This window comes from Dendropsophus ebraccatus, chromosome 3 (genome assembly GCF_027789765.1).
Source record: "Dendropsophus ebraccatus isolate aDenEbr1 chromosome 3, aDenEbr1.pat, whole genome shotgun sequence".
Taxonomy (NCBI): Eukaryota; Metazoa; Chordata; class Amphibia; order Anura; family Hylidae; genus Dendropsophus; species Dendropsophus ebraccatus.
Genome location: NC_091456.1, coordinates 94,413,142 through 94,427,476, shown reverse-complemented (window position 1 = coordinate 94,427,476; position 14,335 = coordinate 94,413,142). Strand labels below are relative to the sequence as shown.

At 43.4% G+C, this 14,335-nt stretch overlaps 1 pseudogene; it reads right to left on the bottom strand.

The window, feature by feature from the left end:
* Positions 1 to 4,931: 4,931 nt before the first annotated feature.
* On the bottom strand, positions 4,932 to 6,310 carry LOC138786520 (putative nuclease HARBI1; annotated as a pseudogene).
* Between the last annotated feature and the right edge of the window lie 8,025 nt (positions 6,311 to 14,335).

Here is a 14,335-nt window from a genome sequence, read left to right as displayed (position 1 = left end):
AGGAAAGTAACTACTGCAAAATTAAATATTTTAGAGGAACACTGGACCACCAGGGATCAAACAATTGAAATGCCTACAAAATGCAAGATGCTGACTGTACTATTGACCACCAGGTGCCACAGGTGGTGTCAGCGACCCTGACAGGTATTTACCACTGGACAAATATTTGATGGTAACTGAACAATATTGATGTTGTGCACCAAAAAACTATTGTTTCCAACTTGGGTATTTCCATCTATTCTAGCTCCAGACACATATTTTAAGTGTGTTGGAAAGCATTTTATAGTGTGCAATACACTAAAAGATTTAGGCCCCCTTCACACGTCCGGAAAAACCATCCGGACCCATTCACTTCCGGATTTCCGGACCCATTCACTTTAATTAGGCATGGACACCCTTCCGGATTTTTCCGGAAGGGTATCCGTTCCGGAAAAATGATCCGGATTTTATAGAACCTGTCCTATTTTTGTCCGGAATTCCGGCCCGGACGCCCCAATAGAAGTGTATGGGAACCTTGAAATCCCGGACGCTTTCCTGATGCTCATTAGGAAAGTGTCCGGATTTCCTGATGGTCCCATACACTTCTATTGGGCCCTCCGATCCGGAATTCCGGACGCTATTAAAAAGAATTGAAAGCCTCCAAAATCCGGACACTATCCGGATTAATGCAGGCGTTGCTAGGACACCGGCTGCCAGAGCTGCTTACCTGAAGACCGCCCCCTGCTGGATGACCACGTGGAGAGCCATCGTCCTCCGACTTCCAGACACCCCCGCAGACAAGCAGCCATTCGCCCGCCGCGATCATTCGGGCCAGCCGCCCACAGGCATCACCCGCGCCCCCCCCCCCCCCCCCCCGGGAATATATGTTCCGGCACGCCGCGGACATCACCCGCAACAAACACCCCCCCCCCGGGAATATATGGGCCGGCACGCCGCACTCCCACCCCCTCCCCCCCGCGAGTATACAGTGCCAGCCGCCGCAGGACTTCAGCCGACCGCCGGCACATGCCCCGTCGCCATGGACAGCCCCCCTCACCACCCGTGATCGGACCACCACCCGTGATCGGACCACCTACTGCCCGGCAGCTCCAGGCTGCCACCTCACCTCCTTGCCTGACTGCCACTGTGCCAATAGTGAAATTTGTGTGACCTACTACTACATTATACATAATACTACACTACTATATTCATTGACTACTACTACTCCCCCCATCCACTAATCAGCATGGTGGATGGGGGGAGTAGTAGTAGTCAATGAATATAGTGGATGGGTGAGAAGTAGTAGCCCAAGTGATTGGCTACTACTTCTCCCCCATCCACTATAGTGATTTGCCCCATCCAATAAAGTCATTGGCTACTACTGCTCCCCCCATCCACAGTAGTGATTGGTGGATGGGGGGAGTAGTAGTAGTCAATGAATATAGTGGATGGGTGAGAAGTAGTAGCCCAAGTGATTGGCTACTACTTCTCCCCCATCCACTATAGTGATTTGCCCCATCCAATAAAGTCATTGGCTACTACTGCTCCCCCCATCCACCGTAGTGATTGGTGGATGGGGGGAGTAGTAGTAGCCAATCACTAGGGCTACTAGCTTTCCCCCATACACAATAGTGCTTAGCTACTATTGCTCCCCCCATCCACCGTAGTGATTGGTGGATGGGGGGAGTAGTAGTAGCAGCCAATCACTAGGGCTACTAGCTTTCCCCCATACACAATAGTGCTTAGCTACTATTGCTCCCCCCATCCGCCGTAGTGATTGGTGGATGGGGGGAGTAGTAGTAGCCAATCACTAGGGCTACTAGCTTTCCCCCATACACAATAGTGCTTAGCTACTATTGCTCCCCCCATCCACCGTAGTGATTGGCTACTACTACTCCCCCATCCACCAATCACTATGGTGGATGGGGGGAGCAGTAGTAGCCAATTACTTTATTGGATGGGGCAAATCACTATAGTGGATGGGGGAGAAGTAGTAGCCAATCACTAGGGCTACTACTTTTCACCCATCCACTATATTCATTGACTACTACTACTCCCCCCATCCACCAATCACTATGGTGGATGGGGGGAGTAGTAGTACCCAATGACTTTAATGTATGGGGGGAGTAGTTGTAGCCCTAGTGATTGGCTACTACTACTCCCCCCATCCACCAATCACTAGGGCTACTAGCTTTCCCCCATACACAATAATGCTTAGCTACTATTGCTCCCCCCATCCACCATAGTGATTGGTGGATGGGGGGAGCAGAAGTAGCCAATCCCTAGGGCTACAACTACTCCCCCATACATTAAAGTCATTGGGTACTACTACTCCCCCCATCCACCATAGCCGTTGGCTGCTACACCTACTACTGCTCTCATCTACTCTATTGCTGCCTACCGTATTACTACTACCCTCATCATCAACTGTGGTTCATGTTTGCCTTTATCCCCTGTGAACAGTAACGACACAAAAGAATCATGTCTTTTCCCAAGAGGCTGGTGGAGCAGCTCATCACGTCCGTTCAAGAGCGGCCCATTCTCTGGGATAAATGGCACAAAGACTATAAGGACACCGCCCATAAAGAACGAGCATGGGAAGAGGTCGCTAGGGAAATGCTGGCAGAGGAGTGGGAAGAAGCTTCACGGAAGAAGCGTGCCCAGCTGTGTATGTATCACCCATCTGTAAACCCCCCCCCCCCCCCGTCTCCCGCTCCCTTTCTGTTTTTTTTAAATTATTTATAAAAATTTTGTTCAAACAGTGAAGGAGGTGAAATCACGATGGCACACGTGCCGTGACCAATTCCGGAAGGAACTGCACAAAGGAAAGAGCGGGGATGGTCAATCCAAGAAAAAACCATATATGTATACTGAACAGCTTCGTTTCCTGACTGATGTCATGGAGATTGGGCCGTAAGTATTTATTACTTTTAACCCTACTTTTCTCCTTGGGTGTTAAAGGGGTAGTGCGGCGCTTAACATTTATTTACTAAATAACACACATTACAAAGTTATAGAACTTTGTAATGAGTGTTATTTATGTGAATGGCCCCCTTCCCCGTGTCCCCCACCCTGGAAGTGTGGTGCATTATACTTACGTGTTAGCTGTCGACCCCGGCCGATATCTTGGGTCGACGACGTCATCTTCGGGAGGGCGGCCCGACCGCTCCAGCCCTCCCTCATGCCGACCCCCTCTGCTGCGTCATCAGCTGCTCAGGCGTGATTGGCTGAGCATAACTGTGCTCAGCCAATTGCGGCTGAGCAGCTGATGACACGGCAGAGGGGGGCCGGCATGAGGGAGGGCTGGAGCGGTGAATGGTTGTGAGACATTATTTAATTTTTTTTTCAGTTTTTTTTTTTAAACCATCTAAGAACATCAGACAATCTTCACGATTCGGACGAAACACAAATAGAAGAGCAGCGTGCAACCACTATCTCGCGGCCAGCGGAGGGGAATGAAGAGGCAGGGCCTTCTTCACGTGAAGACCCAACACCCTCACGACCCAGGGCCAGCAAGCGATGCAGACAGGATGAGAAGACACGCATCGACGCCGGTAGTTTTGGCCCACCTCACAAGGAGGAATGAAGAAACCGTCGAGGAGACCTTCGGACAAACGTTGGTCATTTACTTAAAAGAAGTCCCCAAGGACAGACAAATGAAATGTCAATCAGCTATGTTAGGGCTGCTGGAAATCTTTACATACAGCCCGAACCCAATGGAGCTCTATCGAGCGATAGAGTTCCATCGGACAAGGCTGGTTGTCCCGTCAATTGCCCCCATCTCCACACCACCGCCACCACCAATTACTCCCCATTATCGGGACATGTCTCAGCCCCTGTATTCGCAGGACACCATGACCTTCGAACCATCAGCGGCACAGTATACTGGCCAAGGGCATATGATGGATCAGCCACGGTCCACCATGTGTGGATCATTTACACGTGATCTCTTTGAAGTGTAAATTTTAATTTATCTTTTTGGTTATGTTACTTCTGTTCTGTATTTTTTTCCAGTACAGTAATGTGTTGTGTTACTAAAAGGTCAGAAAGGTTACTGAAAGTTTTTGCAAAAAGCTTCTATGTTTCTTATGGAGCTAATTTAAAGTGGCTTCCGAATAAAAATTTGGAGTACAAAATTTAAAAAGAAGATCAATGTAATTTTTTAGGTAATTTGAAAGGTGTGATAAATGTAGTTTTTTCTTGTGCAGATCCTTGCCTGTGCCATGTATGGGTATGCATGTTATGTATGGGCATGCATTTTATTTATGGGCACATGTGATGTATGTAGTAATTTATTAACAAATCACATCATGATGGTGTATGTTATAATTAGTACAAAATCACATCAAATGCTGTATAATGTAATATTTTTTAACAGGTAACATCATCATCATGCACAATGAGGTATTGGTCCGTATTTCTGCATCACATGTAATAATACATTTTCCCCATGAAGAAAACTTAAAGGGAACCTGTCACCAGGGATTCCGACGCCGAGCACCCCCCCCCCCCACCCCCCAGTGCAGGCACGGATAATTACCCTTTCCTGCAAGTCCCGCTCCTGGACCAGGTCCCAAGATGAAGTTATCCCTGTCGGAAGGCCGGCGCGGGCAATACAGAGATGAGTCCGATGCCCATAGAGAATGAATGGCTCTATTCATTCTCTATAGGCATTGGACTAATCTGCAGCGCACGGCGGGTTTCAGACGGTGATATCTTCGTCCCAGGGCCTGGTCCTGGCCCAGGTTGGCCGGCCTCAGCATCGGAATCCCAGGTGACAGGTTCCCTTTGTTCAACATAAAACAAAAAGGGAAAATACACTTGATGCAGAAATACTCAAGCTCGCAAGCCCACGTCAAGGGTCCTCATTCTCTTGCGAGACCCTAACTAAACTAAAAACACAACTAACTATAACAGCAGAAAAATAGAACAGAAATGATGTCAAGATGCACCTAGTTATGGGCATGAATTGCATCCATCTGCCAAGGTACTGCACCAGCAGAGCTTAAAAAAAAATCTGCATAAAGCTCCCGAAATATGAGTGCCTCTGATCCGGGTCTTCCATGTAGGTTTCGGTCCACAGGAATGGTAGATGTTGACACGAACTGATCCACCTCAATTTCAAGCGCAGACTCATGGATCCTGAGAAAGTTGTGTAAGATGACGCACGCTTGGATAACCAGCTTGACATTCTCAGGTTTCAGTTGAAGAGGGGTTTGGAATACTCGCCATTTGCTACTTAGTATTCCAAAGGCGCAGTGCACATACCGCCTTGCACGCGTAAGTCAGTAGTTAAAGATGCGCTGTCGTTCATCTAAACCACGGCGAGGAAATGAATGAAAATATATGAATGAAAACCTTCGTCCGCCACAATAACAAATGGTGCAGGGGGTCCAGACGAACCAGGTAGTTGACGGGGTTCTGGTATTCCCAGTTGATTAGACCTGAGCCGGTCACCCAATCTGGAAGCTCGGAATATGCCGGCATCAGATGAGCTCCCATAGGCCCCAATATCGACAATTATAAACCGATAGTCACTGTCAGCCAAGGCCAACAGGACTACCGAGAAAAACTGCTTATAATTGTAATATTGTGACCCTGAGTGGGGTGGCTTTTTGACACGTATATGTTTGCCATCTAGCGCCCCCAGACAGTTGGGAAACTGTGCGGAATTATAGAAGCCATCGGCAATACGAAGCCAGTCTTCAGCCTTGGGCTGTGGCATCACTATCTCCCTCAGTTGCTGCCAAATCAGTTCGCAGGTTGAAGCAATTATTGTGGATATTGTGGAGGACCCCAAAAGAAACTCAAAATGCAAGGATGCATATGAGTTTCCAGATGCCAGAAATCTGTTTAAAAAAAAATAAAAACATACATTAGTATTGAAAATAGTTGCAAAGCAAAGATGACTATTCAATGTTTTGAATGACATTGAGACCATAGGCTCAGCCTATACAACCTGTAGCAGGATAATGATGAAAATACACACGGGACAAAATTGATTTTACCTTAGGGTGACCATCAGCCTTTCCTCAGGTGAGATGCACCTCCTCATGTCAGTGTCCTGGTGGGTAAGTCCTATTGGGAGGTGTGTCAGGAGATGATCATAGCTGCTGATAGACATCCGGCAGAAGTTGAAGAATTTTTCTGGGTACCGCCTTAGATCAGTGTATAGGGTGTGGAAATGCCCCTTTCTATACCTTTGGGAGACAATAGGATGCACCCAGTATCTCCTCCGCCTCTTTGGGTGTTCTTCCAACATAGGTTGCTGTCCGAACCGCCGGGAGACAAGCCAATCAAGGAGAACATGATCTACAGGTCTAAAAGGCATCCTTTCAGCAAAAAAAACAATCGGAAACTAGAGCTAGATCAGCCAAATATCCAAAACAGCCCTTCTCACATCCAAAGATGAAAAGAAAATGGCTACTGAGAGATCATGTGACTTTTTCAAGGGGAGGGAATTATTGGTGACATCATTTGGTGTCTTTTTTAATTCTCCTGATCAGGAAATCCTGAAGGCTTTTCCTGATGGTTTCCTGAAGGTCAAAACGGATGACTGTCAGGAAATCCTGAAGGTTTCCTGATACTTTCCTGATGCCTTTTTTGCCCTCCTGATCAGGATTTCCTGACAGGAAAAACTGACACTGACGTGTGAATGGGGCCTTACTAAGGATGCTTTGCCAGAATTAACCCCTAGACAACCCATGCTGTATATCTATGGCATAGGCGCCTGTGACCATTATTAATATAACTTTATTTATATCCTAAATATTTTTCTTCTTATTTTTCTGATAAACAATGTGACAAGAAGTCCACAATCCTGACGTTTTTTACTGTACAGAAATATTATGGTTATAGCTTCGGACAATTATGCATGCTATGATATATAATATGTTTATTTATTTATTTTGGGTGTTTTATTTATAAAATGGTAGAGGGGGGGATTTTTACTTTTATATGTAATTTTTTTTTAAAGTTTACTTTCCCCCACTCTTTAACCCTTTGAGGACCAGGCCCAAATTGACCCAGTGGACCGCTCAAATTTTGATCATTGCGCTTTCGTTTTTCCCTCCTCCCCTTCTAAGAGCTCGAGCACTTTTAGGTTTCTATCTACAAGGCCATGTAATGGCTTGTTTTTTACAGGAATAGTTGTACTTTGTAATGGCGTCTTTCATTTTACCAAAACATGTATGAGGGATTCCCAAATATATTATTTATGAAGATATAAATAGGTGAAATCGTAAAAAAGAATGCAATATGGTAACGTTAAGGGGGGTTCCTGTGTCTACGTAATGCACTATATGGCAAAAGCGACATGATACTATTATTCTATAGGTCAGTCCAAACACAAACATTTGCAGGTTTACACAGGTTCTCTAATGTTATATTTTTTTAATGAAATCCTTTTTTTGGCAATTAAATATTAATAAAATGGGCCTATTGTGACGCTTATAACAGTTTTATTTTTTCACCTACGGGGCTGTATGGGGTGTAATTTTTTCCGCCATGATCTCTAGTCTTTAATAATACCATATTTGTGAAGATCGGACGTTTTTATCCCTTTTTATAAATTTTTTTATATATAATGTAACATAAAATTGGTAATCCACGCACTTTTTTCCCTCTTTTAGTGTACGCCGTTCACCGTTCGCAATGACGCTTGTTATATTTTAATAGAGTGGACAAATACGCACGCTACGTTATATTATATGTTTGTTTATTTATTTATTTATTTATTATATGTTTTATTTATATAATGGGAAATGGGGGTGATTTCAACTTTTATTGGGGGAGGGGTTTTGGGGTAGTATGTTAGTGATTTTAACTTTTTTTTTTTTTTTAGCATTTTAAGTCCCTTTTATTAGTTTTATTATTCACACTGATCATTGCTATGCCATAGACATAGCATTGATGAGTGTTATCGGCGCTCTGCTCATTGAGCCTGCCTGTGAGACTTAACCCCTAGACGACCTAGGATGTACCGGTACGTCCTGGAAGTCTGTCCCCAGACGACCCTGGAGAACAAGGAAGAAAACTATGGATCCAGCATTCAATAAAACTTGTGAACTTTATTCTAAAAGTTTAAAATTCGGCAAGACATCATTCAGGCTCCACCATCTACGCCGGCACGTGTGTCCTTTGTCACAGTAGAAAAAGTCATAAAATTATGGAAATCACAAGATCAATAGACACGATAATCATATGTAAATTATAAAAAATGGAAATCAATACTGAGTATGAGTTTGCAAAGAAATACATGCATTTACATTTCATGGCATACTATCAATGCTGTTAATGGTTGTCTAGGGAATGTTCTGCAATTGTATATGCACTTAGACATGCAAATCATCAAGATCTGCTGCTGATTCTTTTGCAAACCTGGTGATGCTGCAGCATGCAGTTTAACATTAGACAGCTCCTCGGACACTTCACATGGCTGGTCATACCACCGATTTCATGACCAAATCAATGTTAAGATGTTAGTGTACGTGGAATGAAAACTAGGGGGGGGCTACTGGACATTTTATTTTAAAGACTATAGACTCCCATCCCAACATACACTGCCATTTTGCTTACATAGAAACATAGAATATTGTCGGCAGAAAAAGACCACTGAGTCCATCTAGTCTGCCCTTTTAGTATTTTCTTTCTTATTATCTTAGGATAGATGAATGTTTATCCCAGGCGTGTTTAAATTCTGTTATTGTAGATTTACCAACCACCTCTGCTGGAAGTTTGTTCCAGGTATCTACTACTCTTTCAGTAAAATAATATTTTCTCACATTGCTTCTGATTTTTCCCCCAACTAACCTCTCACTGTGTCCTCTTGTTCTGGAGCTCAGTTTTCTTTACTAAAAACACTCCCCTCTTGAACCTTATTTAGTCCCTTAACATACTCAAAGCCAATTTTCATTTTTGCACTTTTGCTTTTTCCACTTTATGTTTAAAAGTCCACAGCTCTTGCATTTTTTCACCGAGAGACCCATATGAGCCCTTATTTTTTGCGAAACCAATTGTACTTTGCAATGACAGGCTTTATTTTTCCATAAAATATGCTGCGAAACCTGAAAAAATAATTTGCGCTGTCAAATTGAAAAAAAAAAAGGAATTTGTTTGGATTTCGGGGAGTTTAGCATTGACGCAGTTCGCCCTATGCTAAAACTGACTTGTCATGCATGTTCCTCAAGTTGTTACGATTACAACGATATGTAACATGTATAACTTTTCTTTTATCTGATGGCTTTTAAAAAATTCAAACCATTGTTAACAAATATATGTTCCTTAAAATCGCCCTATTCCCATGCTTATAGCGCTTTTATCCTTTGGTCTATGGTGCTGCCTGAGGTGTCATTGTTTGCGCCATGACATGTACTTTCTATTGGTACCTTGCTTGCGCATATACGACTTTTTGATCACTTTTTATAAAAAATTTTTGGGATTTGATGCGACCAAAAATGCACTTTGGAATTTTTTGGCGCTGACGCCGTTTACCGTGCGAGATCAGGAATATGATTAATTAATAGCTTGGGCGATTACGCATGCGGCGATAACAAACATGTTTATTTATTAGTTTATTTATGTATTTATATTTATAAAATAGGAAAAGGGGGGTGATTTGAACTTTTAATAGGGGAGGGGATTTTTTATTAATAAAAAAAACATTTTTACTTTTTTTTTACTGTAACTGACTTGTATATAACACAGAGATCAATGCTGTGTATATACACAGCAAAGATCCATTAGATCGGTGATAGATTGCTGTGGCCTGCTGCAGGCCACAGCAATCTATTGCCAAGCCGGGATCAGCGTCATTGCGACACTGAAGCCCGGCACAGGCAGAAGAACAGATCTCCCCCCGGCGATGGCATCGCAGGGGGAGATCCGACCCACTAGACACCAGGGATGTGAAGTGTAAAGCACTTCAATGCAGCTGTCAGGTTTGACAGCTGCATTGAAGTGCTTGATTAGCCGGCGCGGCAACGGGACCCGCGCCGGCTAATAGAGGCACTGCCCGGCTGCAGATTGCAGCCAGGAGCGGTGCCGTTCAAAGCGGGGTCCCGGCGGGACCCCTCTCTGAACTCCCCCAGCGTCACCATGACGTACCAGGTACGTCATGGGACGCTAAGGGGTTAAAGGTTTCAATCATGTCACCCCTTTCCCTTCTTTCCTCCAGACTACACAGATTCAAATCCTTAAGTCTTTCCTGATATGGTTTATGCCTCACACCCTCCACCATTTTTGTACCCGTTCTATTTTATCAATGTCCTTTTTTAGATGAGGTCTCCAGAACTGGACACAGTATTCAAGATGTGGCCTCACCAGAGCTCTATACAGCGGGATCACAATCTCCCTCTTCCTACTGGTTATACCTCTAGCTATACACCACAGCATACGATTTGCTTTCCCCACCACCTGGTTGCACTGGTGACTCATTTTAAGGCTGTCAGAAATCACTTCCCCTAAATCCTTCTCTTCTGAAGTCTTTTCCAACACAGTACTGCCGATGTGATACTCGGATAGAGGATTCCTCCTCCCCAAGTGCATTATTTTACATTTGGAAACGTTGAACTTCAATTTCCACAGTTTGGACCACTTATCTAGCAAAGCTAAGTCATTATCCATATTACTGACACCTCCAGGAATATCAACCCTATTGCCCACTTTTGTGTCGTCAGCAAACAGACAAACTTTACCTACCAAACCTTCTCCAATGTCACTTACAAACATATTAAAAAGAATAGGACCCAAAACAGACCCTTGTGGCACACCACTTGTGACCAGTCTCTGCTCGGAATATACACCATTAACAACAACCCTTTAATATCTATCCTTTAGCCAACCACAAATCCACTGAAATATCCAGGGATTAAGTCCAATTTTCTCCAACTTCTCTATGAGCTCTTTATGGGGAACTCTATCAAAAGCTTTGCTGAAGTCCAGATAGGCGATATCCACAGCACCACCTTCATCCAGTATTTTTGTGGCATAATCAAAGAAATCAATCAGATTAGTCTGACATGATCTGCCCTCAGTAAAGTCATGCTGGTTTGAATCCATCATATTGCTGATTCTTAGGTGATCCATTATCTTCTTTTTTAGAAGAGTTTCCATCATTTTCACTACTACAGATGTTAAGCTCACTGGCCTGTAGTTACTGGGCTCTTCTGTACTCCCCTTCTTGTGGATTGGCATAACATTGGCTATTCTCCAATCATCGGGGACATCTCCTGTTAGCAGGGATAAGTTATACAGATCTGTCAGGGGGACAACAATCACAGATCTGAGTTCTGACTCAATCACAGATCTGACTTTAAGAACCCTGGGATGGACGCCATCTGGACCCATCGCCTTATTCAGCTTTAAACAGGCAAGTTCCTCTGCAACTTCAGCCTCTGAAAATACTGAACCCATATAGCTGGAGGCAATGCTGTGTCCAACCATCCAGTGATTGTGAAGGCCTCCTTCTGAAAACACTGAGCAGAAGTAACTATTCAAATAGTCAGCAACCACCTTATCTCCATCAATAAACGTATTATCCCCATTACTTATTTTAGTAATGCTGCAGCCATTATTCTTCTTCCTGTCACTTATATATCTTAAGAAGGTTTTATTCCCCTCCTTAACAGATTTTGCCACTTCTTCTTCTTTCGAGGCTTTAGCAGCATTTATAATCTGCTTTGCCTCCTTCTGTATAATTTTATACGTCTCTCTGTCAGCTTCATTTCCAGTCTCTTTATACTTCCTATACGCTGCCTTTTTTCCCTTTACAATAGCTTTAACCTCTCTAGTGAACCATAATGGATTCTTCTTCCTTTTACTAACTTCTCGTACATGTTGTCTAGCTGCCTTTAATATGGCATTTTTTTAATTCTGCCCACTCCCGATGTTTTCTCCCACCCTCTTAATTCTTTATCTAAATACTCCTCCATTTTCTTAAAATCTGTCTTCCTAAAATCCAATACTCTAGTATGGGATTGGACGCAGTCAGTTTGAACGTCAAACCATAAACACTGGTGGCCACTGGAACCTAAATTTTCTTCCACTCTAACTTCAGAAACCCGATCCCCATTAGTAAATACTAAATATAGAATGTTCTCTCCTCTGGTTAGTGATTTCACAAGCTGTTTTAGAGATGCCCCTGTAAGGGCCTCTATTACATTCTTGCTTTTACATGTAGGTGCAGAAGGGATATTCCAATCCACATCTGGCATGTTGAAGTCAACCATAACTACAATGTCCCCCTTTACGGTCTGTGCTTCTTGCTGTTGTAATTTCAATATTCAGGACTCCTGGGATTATGGTGTAGGGTGACATATTCAAGGTAGTTGGATCCCTCTAGTCTTACTTCCAGGTAAACTGCCAGGTCAGTGTTACATATGTTTGGTCTTTGACATTTTTCAAGATCACAATGCCTGCATGGCCTAAATGTGCTACCATTGTCAAGGCATATAAGGGCCCTAATACACCAAAAGATTATTGTTGTACTTTGACAATTACCGGCCCTTTCGGACAATAATCAGCCTTTTCTTGTTGATAAACATGTTCAATCAAAACTATACTGATAGTGATGGTCTTCTGCACAGTGCACCGTGCAACAAGAGAGGTGTCAGCAGACCGCCGCTTTCTCTAATATGCCACCCGGATAATCTAAGGCAGCCCCTCTAGGGGCCCCTCCTTAATAGGACCCCTAGGTTCCTATTAAATGAAGCTATTTTTTATTTTCTCCAGTTACCAATAAACAATTGCAAATTTTGAACTTTTGCGAACAACCTGAAATTATTCCCCGAAATAGGATATATTGCACTTTTGAAAAAGCTGGAGGTCTGCAGGTTTGACACCCCTGGTTTAGGGCAAATATTTAATTTTATATTTTCCTGATAAATCCATTCATTCTCTTTTGCTAGCACAGAGCAAATCCTAGACATTATTACGCAGCAGTGAAATGAACAGAGGCTACAAGTACTGTACGCTGTCTGAAATGTGAAAAGAGCAAGAAATAAAGCTACTGGAGAGTAACAATAACCAAAAAAGAAAAGTACACACATTGTGAACAAAACAGAATGTGAAGGAACGGATTAAACAGAGCAGGGAAGCAAAGGAAAACAAATAAAAAATAAGGTAGGTGAATTTAAAAAGGCAGACATAGCATTAAATAACAAAAAGTGTTGAAGAGGTATGGAGTATAAAACAAAGAACGCATAAAAAGGATCACTAGAGGCAATATTAATCCAAGGTAATTGTATAGGAAAGCAGGAGGTTTTCATCAGCTAGTGTAGAGCACAAATACAGCTGATATATAGTACATAACATTAGAGATTAGCAAACCTCAAGCACATTCGGGTTTGTCCAAACCCAAACTCTCAGCATTTGATCACTGGTGGCTGAAGAAGTTGGATGCAGCCCCAGGGAAACATGGATACAGCCTACAGCTATATTCATGTTTTCCAGGCAGTATACAAATGCATAAAGGTCGGGTTCGGACTAACCTAACTGTGCTTGAGGCTCGCTCAACTCTACATAATACAGATTATTTTTTTTATTGATCTGTGCCCACATGCACAGCAAAAGAAACCAGAAGCTGGGAGCTCTTTACATTGTGTAGTGGCTGTGCTGGTTTAGAGCAGCTTAACTCCGATTGAAGTGAATAGGAGCTGAGATACAGTTATCCCAGCATACCCCATACAGCTACATAATGTACAGAGCTTCCTACTTCTGGCTTTCTTCACTGTGTATATATGAACACAGCAGTTCTGACAAACAGCTGGTCAGAAGTGCAGCAAGATGCTGGACCCCACAGATCAGATATTGATATCCAATGCTGTGTATGGGACATCAATAAAAAAAAAAACTTTAAAGCGACTCTGTACCCACAATCTTACCCCCCCAAACCACTTGTACCTTCGGATAGCTGTTTTTAATCCAAGATCTGTCCTGGGGTCCGTTCGGCAGGTGGTGCAGTTATTGTCCTAAAAAACACCCTTTAAACTTGCAGCCCCTGCCCAAAGGGAGTATCTGTGCCCTAACTTTCCACCATCCTGCTGTCCCTCCTTCCCACCCTCTTCATCATTAGGAATGCCACTGAAACATTTTCTTCATGCTGAACATTGCACAAGTGCCTTAACGATCCAGCCCAGGTGTGGTGCTAACACAGCTGAGGAATAGGAGACAATCTGCCTGGAGCATTCCTAACGATGAGGAGGGTGGGGAGGAGGGACAGAGGGGTGGTGCAAAGTTAGGGCACAGATACTCCCGTTTGACACGGGCTGCAAGTTTAAAAGTTGTTTTTAGCACAATAACTGCATCACCTGACAAACGGACCCCAGGACAGATCTTGGATTAAAAACAGCTATCCGAA